The 6815-nt window shown below is 39.8% G+C and overlaps 1 long non-coding RNA gene across 1 annotated transcript in view; it reads right to left on the bottom strand.

The window, feature by feature from the left end:
* LOC117952197 overlaps positions 1-6815 on the bottom strand; it is a 24585-nt gene that overhangs the window by 2837 nt on the left and 14933 nt on the right. The window contains exon 3 of the long non-coding RNA XR_004658338.1: positions 4284-4289. This is a non-coding gene — a long non-coding RNA (uncharacterized LOC117952197). The remainder of the gene's footprint in view (positions 1-4283; positions 4290-6815) is intronic.

Below are 6815 nucleotides of genomic sequence, written 5' to 3'. Positions count from 1 at the left end.
ATTGATCCGAGCGTGTTTGTAGGCGGGGGGGGGCGCTGTGATTATCACAGAACGCTGCGCGGCCAGTTGAGGAGTTGTTTTCAAGCACGGATATTGACTCATATTTCTCGTAAAATACTTGTACTCGGCAAAAGTGCTTTATCCATACCGGATACTCGTTTCAGCCGGATACTCAGATCACCCCTACTAAATACCCAAGGCAAGGAGGGTAGCTTGGGGGAGGGCATGAAATCACAAAGGCGGGAAAACACAAAAGGGTGTTGTTGAACGTCAAAAAGTAACCTTATCTGAAAACAGCGTCTAGTTTCTTCTTTCTCACATCACACTTTCAGTCACTAGGACCAGTACGGTCAGAAACATCATCACAAAATATGAACGATGATGTTGACTATTATCTTTAAACCATCCAACAAATAGACGATACCATAGGATTCATCTGCCTAGGAAATCGTCTAGTCTTAAACTGCATTGCTACTTGTATATGTTGTGGCCACAATAAGTAATTAGGTGGTTTGGTTTTTCTGTCTCACTTTTACTCACAACATGCTAACCGGCAACATAGGATTCCATTCATTACGCTTAGCTAACTAGGGGTGGCGCTGCCGGTGTTGCACCAATTTAGAACAATGCATGCTGAAAAAAAAAATCAATTGGCCCATCTATCTACAGCTAGTGGAGACCGTTATACGCCAACAAACGATGGGGTGTTCCTTTAAGACATAAGTGTGCTATCATTGTCAATAGCAGGGACACAAAGCATCTGTTTTTGCCCCCTGGTGAAACCTAAAATGACTGGACTATGTTATGTGGCTAGAAAGAGTGACCAGTGTGATCACCAGGACAAGGATGGGAAATAAAGATCTGTTCCAGTTCAAATTAATGGCAACCATGTTACTGCTCTCCTTGACTCTGAAAGTTATATGTCATTCATAAGAGAAGGTTTTGTGCCATGAACTACTGACTACAGCCAGCAGTCAGAGGTGTTATGTGTACATGGTGAATCTAATCCCAAGCCACAGGTACAACTGATAGCTGAGGTAAATGGACAAAAGTATCTATAGTCTTCAGCATGAGCAAGGAGGAGCGTCTGGAGCACATTTGCCAAGTCCTTGGTTCAATAAATGCGGCAGGCCTGGTGTTTCAATTGTCGAGAGCCGAAGTCCGGCTTCAGGTGGACAAAGTTGAGGCCATCCTTAACAGCCTAAGGATCCAAACAATGACGCAGGTCAGGTCTTTTCTTGGCTAGTGGACTGGTATTGAAGGTTCATTCCTCACTGATCAATCTTACCTGAAAGTTGGCCCTTGATCCAGTGGAATGGAGCGAGGAGTTTAAAAATGCTTTTCAGGCCCTGAAGTAAAAATTGTGTTCTTCTCGAAAAGTCATAGCCCTGACTTTGAAAGCTGCTTCCTTGAACAGGTGGACACCACGTGGGCACCACATCTTTGCAGTGCTGTCTCAGGGAGAACCAGGTAAAGAACATCCAATGTTTTATCTGAGCTGCCTTGTGAAACCCAATAGTCCAAAATTGTGAAGGAATGTCTAGCAATCAAGTGGGCGTTGAATAGCTCAGGTACTAGCTTCTTGGGAGGAGGTTTAACCTCCAAACAAACCACAGAGCCCTGACCTTGATCCAGACAAAGACACACCACAATGCCAGGGTGACAAGGTGGTACCTCAAACATCAACCTTTCAAGTTCTTTGTGCGGTACAAGGCAGACAAGAAAAACATGAGAGCAGATTACGTGTCTAGACTGCCAAACATCCTTGCTGCAGGAGAGGGGTTGGTAATGTGATGACGGCCCTGGCACTTTTAAAATGACAAATTGTAAACCTACTCAGGTCACAAAGCACCCAGACATTTTATTTGCAGTCACACTTTTACACATATCATTGTCATCTCTATTTTACAAAAAACTATGTTACTTAACCTTTCTCTCCTGTCCAGTGTCTGGGTCTGAACCAGAAGGCTACATTTATACAGTATGTGGGCTATTTTCATAAATGGACATTTCAGTTATCAAAAATAACACTGTGCACAGCTGTCAGTTTACAATTATTTGGTCACAATTACCCGTAAATACATATGTTGATGCTGTCAACAGCATGCCAAACCTGTAGGTGGCAGTGTAACGAGAAGCTCAAGTCCACGTTAGCCAATCAGAATCTTGAAAATAGCAACAACAACAACGAATCCCTTCACCTCTCTTCTCTTCCTCACTTCCCCAGCTGCCTAAACCTCCGTTTGTCTCGGTTCACATGCAAACATGCAAACATAGATTTCAAAGATCTCTCTCTGGCTGGAGGTTTTAGAAAGACTCGTTTTCCTAAGCAAATTCTCCGTTTGCGTGCATACGAAGGGAAATATCACAGTTTTTCAAAATAACCATCTACGTGTAAACAGGGCCCATCCATCTTCTTATGGAGACTATTCAGAATATCCTCCCCATCTCCCAAATTTTTCAGATAGTCCACCATTAGATTGTTTTTGTCCTTGAATTTTCTCATGCAAAAATCCTTTTGCATACAGTATTAGTTACAGACAATCTTTACTAATACTCCCTAACTCCGGTTTACATTGTCTCTGGGTACCTTTATCTTTGGAATTTCCCCAAAAAATGTGGCGTTCAGCATTTACTTCAGTTCTTGATTGAAACATGTCTTACAACACTTAATGATGAGGAGAAATAGAAAAAGATACAACCAATTTTCATAGATATTTTCTTTTGTTGTCACAGAAGGAACAGTACAAGTGTACTTAATAAAATGAATGTTGGCTGAATTTCACTTTCAGGGTCACGGTACCATACATGCTGACTTACTGTGACACCAGGGTTCATGTTTTTACATTAGGTATACCGGTTAGTTTTGGTTTCACAGTGCAGTTCTGCAAGTGCACTGAAGAACTCTACATGACATGACATCTCCTGATAAATGTCATTGATTGGTTTGCAGACAGGCTTCCCCGTCCTCTTGTATATTTTTTCTGGTGTTGGAATGTTTATTTCTTTAGATTATTTTTTTGTTTTTTCTGCCTTTATTGAACAGGACAGCTAGTTGAGGAAAATGCTTTCACACTACAAACGAACAGGACCATGATGTAGTTTGATCCAGATTGAGACCACAACTTTTTATCTGGATCGTGGTCCGGTGGAGGTTTCACACTTGTAGTTTTGGTTCAAATCACACTTAAAAGTCAAAAAGTCTGGATCAAAACAGGTAGGTATGAAATCACCCTTAACAAGAACCAAGCCACATGTGATTTCTCTCGCTTGCTTTCTATTCATCGCTCATGTTTGTAGCATCTAAATATACTAATAAACCTATTTGAGCACATTTTAGATCCTAGTTGGAATAATTTAATCAAATATGCAAATGTAAGTCAGTGTTCATGTTTTCCCCCTACAGCTGCAGCAATATATTAAATAGAGGTGAACTAAAAACTTGGCAACCTGCAGCGTCGCGATTGTTGATTAATGAAGTTGGACTGTGCTTACAGCAATAGATGACAGTGTCTCATTTTTCCTTTTGAATATAAAAATTTGATGATAAAACCTTGTATCAAAAAGACGCCATGAATAAAACTAAACAAACTAAGAATAATATATATATATATATATATATATATATATATATATACTGTATATATATATATATATATATATATATAAAAATATAAAAGTCAAAAACGAGAGGAGGGAGGGGGGATGTAAAATGGAAAGAGGACAGAGAGTTAGCAGTGAACATGCAATTTTTTTTAGGTCAGGTAGAATCGATCTCTGACTCTCGTTCATAGTTTTTTTAAATGATATTTACCAGAAGTAGTTAATGACCTCCTTCTTCTAAATGATACATTCAGACTTGAACACAGCAAAGCGTATACTGCCCCCATCAGTTCCGGAAGACGCGCAGCACCAATGCTACTAACACTGGCATTGTTGTTATAGTGCTTCAAAAAAACGGGCATCAAAGTTGTTTTGACATTTTAGAACTGGAAGGTGTCCGTAGTATCGGTTCTCGTGACATCCCTAATGTAGAGGTTTACACCTCGACGCAGCGGCCGTGGGTAAGACTCTGACATGCGGCCCTTTGCTTGTGTCATTCGCCCTCTCTCTTCCCTTTCATATCTTCAGCTGTGCTACATAAATAAAGGCCTAATATGCCCAAAAAGAAAAGGACAGGTGCTGCATACAAATGTGGTTTCTAACAAGTTCCTTCATTTCTAAATACTGAACATGTCCATAATTTACAGTAGCTATCATGGCACTGTTGTGCATGTTACAACAGATTTCTTATCTGATTGACCATGAATTGTTTTTTTTCAAAGTAAAAGTTGTAATCTAGGTAGTTTCATCTAGGTGGCTTTATGTTTCCTACGGCACCTTTTCTACTTATAAATTCAAACTTATAGCGTTGTAGCCCACTTTAATGGCACTTTACATAACGTAATTGCACCCTTTACACAAAAAGTCCAACTTCATGTATTTTACATCTTAATTAAAAGCAGAAACCGTATTGCAAGCTTTTTTGATATTACCTTTTTTAATTTAAAACCAAAGCCTCCTTCCCTTCCCTGCAGTGGTTCTTATTGTCTGTGCACTGCAACAGAATACATAAGCGGCAGACATTTTATTTCACTCCGTGCCACATTCATTTCTTGTGACTATTCGAGCCAAGTGCTAATCTTTCTGTTCAATTCCCATCTTACAACTCCAAGTAGAAACTTTGTTCATCTTTGTAAAAGGGAAAAACTTTATTTCACATCATCATTTAGAGCTGAGTCCCTCCCAGGTTGCTGACCCACAGCAGTTCAGCCTGCATGCGTAAACAACAAGCTTCTAACTGTTTAATTCACTACCAGGGTCTATTAAAGCAATGAACCCTGCTGTTCAAAACACACACACACACACACACACTCTCTTAGTGTCTCTGTCTTTTATTGCATGTCTTTCTCACACACACACACACACACACACACACACACACCAAATGCTTTCTTGTATTTTATTCACACACACCTCTTTCCTGCTACGGCTTTTTCTCACTCACTCACACACACTCCCTTTCTCCTCAGTTCCCTCCAAGCGTGGCTGGGCCAGATAGGACTTAATTTGTCCTGCCTCTAGATGAAAACATATGCTATGCCTACTCTTTGTAAATAGACTGGGCAATAGAGTAGAAAGAGGAACTTAAGCTTCAGAGAGACGGACTACGGAGACAAGTGTTGAATACAAACAGAGACTACAAAGCAACAATACAAGAACTGAATCTAAAAGGTTACTGTACACGGCAGCTGAATATAAGTGTGATGATTGTAGAATTAACATATAATTTCTGTTTTTTTGCATTTATTCTAGAGACACAGAGGGGAAAGGTTACTTTGGTAAAGGTATGCATTGTTTGTTTGTATATATATATACATACACACACACACACACACACACACACACATATACACACAAACCCACGTACAGTCAAGCCCAAAATTATTCATACCCTTGGAAATTCTGACTTAAAGTTACTTTTATTCATCCAGCAAGTTTTTTCTTGATTAGAAATGACACAGGGTCTCCTTGATCCAACTCTTTCAGGTTGGAGGGTCTCCCTGCCATCACCCTGATCTTTAGCTCCTTCCACAGATTCTTGAATGGGATTTCAGTTAGGAATCTGGCTGGGCCACTGCCGAACTTTAATGTTTTTGTCTTCTAACCATTTCTTCACCACTTTTGCTGTGTGTTTTGGCTTGTTCTCTTGTTGAAATGTCCACTGGTCCCCAAGGCCAACTTTCTTTGCAGACTGTCTGATGTTGTTGAAAATGTTGATGTATTACTCCTTTTTTTAGTGGTGCCGTTTACTGTGATTAGGTTCCCTGGTCCATTGGCTGAAAAATTACCGCAAAACACTGTGTTCCTACCACCATGTTTGACAGTGGGGATGGTGTTCTTAGGGTTGAAGGCTTTTTCTTTTTTATACCAAATGAAGGCATCATTGTGGCCAAACAATTCAATTTTTGTTTCATCTGACCATAACACAGAAGACCACAAGTCTTCTTATTTGTCCAGATGAGCATCTGCAAAGGCCAAGCGGGCTTTTGTGTGCCTTATCTGGAGAAGTGGTGTCTTCCTTGGTCTGTGTCCGTTGAACCCAGAGGTGTGGAATGTCCATTGGACTTTCTGTCTTGAGATATCGCCACCAGCAGAGCCCATTCATCAGGATGGGCTTGGTGGTGATCCTCTCTCACTAACCTCTTGGCCAGCCCAGGTGATACTTTTGGCTTCCAACCACATCCTCTGAGATTTTTCATAGTGTGGAATGTCATGTATTTTTTAATAATAATTTGCACTGTAGCCACTGGAACTTCAAAACATTTAGATATTGTCTTATAGCCCTTTCCTGACTTGTGAGCAGCCGCAGGTCCTCAGTGAGTTCCTTTGTCTTAGCCATGACTGTCCACAAACCAACAGCAGATAATTCTTTTTTTTTTCACCTGTTGAGTTGATTAAAACAGCTGTTCCCAATGAATCGGGATAATTAGGATGCTGTATAACAGCTTGGACTATTTGGAATGGCATAGATCTTTGAATTTCCCATAGACTGTGACAGTTTGCAAAGGGTATGAATAATTTTGGGCATGCCACTTTTTGTTCAAATGATAATAAAAGAATGCCTGTGTCATTTCTAATCCAAAAAAAAGTTGCTGGTTGAATAAAAGTAACTTTGAGTCAGAATTTGCCAGGGGTATGAATAATTTTGGGCCTGACTATATATATATATATATATATATATATATATATATATATATATATATATATATATA

Source organism: Etheostoma cragini, chromosome 10 (genome assembly GCF_013103735.1).
Source record: "Etheostoma cragini isolate CJK2018 chromosome 10, CSU_Ecrag_1.0, whole genome shotgun sequence".
NCBI classification, from domain to species: Eukaryota; Metazoa; Chordata; class Actinopteri; order Perciformes; family Percidae; genus Etheostoma; species Etheostoma cragini.
This window is presented reverse-complemented; position numbering and strand designations above follow the sequence as displayed.